Source organism: Oryzias melastigma, linkage group LG17, assembly GCF_002922805.2.
Source record: "Oryzias melastigma strain HK-1 linkage group LG17, ASM292280v2, whole genome shotgun sequence".
NCBI lineage: Eukaryota > Metazoa > Chordata > Actinopteri > Beloniformes > Adrianichthyidae > Oryzias > Oryzias melastigma.
Genome location: NC_050528.1, coordinates 12,002,696 through 12,002,897, shown reverse-complemented (window position 1 = coordinate 12,002,897; position 202 = coordinate 12,002,696). Strand labels below are relative to the sequence as shown.

General features: G+C 38.1%; 1 protein-coding gene across 1 annotated transcript in view; it reads left to right on the top strand.

Moving 5' to 3' along the window:
* The window catches only part of LOC112147199 (mitochondrial coenzyme A transporter SLC25A42), an 11,379-nt gene that overhangs the window by 7,879 nt on the left and 3,298 nt on the right, over positions 1-202 (top strand). The window lies entirely within an intron of this gene.

Below are 202 nucleotides of genomic sequence, written 5' to 3'. Positions count from 1 at the left end.
CAACATCCGTCTTGGTCACGTGACCTTAAAGCGGCTACCTGGATTGCTAAGTTAGTAGCTCAAAGCTAAAAGGCCAACACAAATCAAACAATAAAACATATTTGGAAAGTTTCTTCTGGTAGAAAAGAGCCAGTGAGGAAACCAATAAAAGTATTTGACTTAAAAGAACAATAAAGCTGCTGTTTACCGATCAAACTGGAGT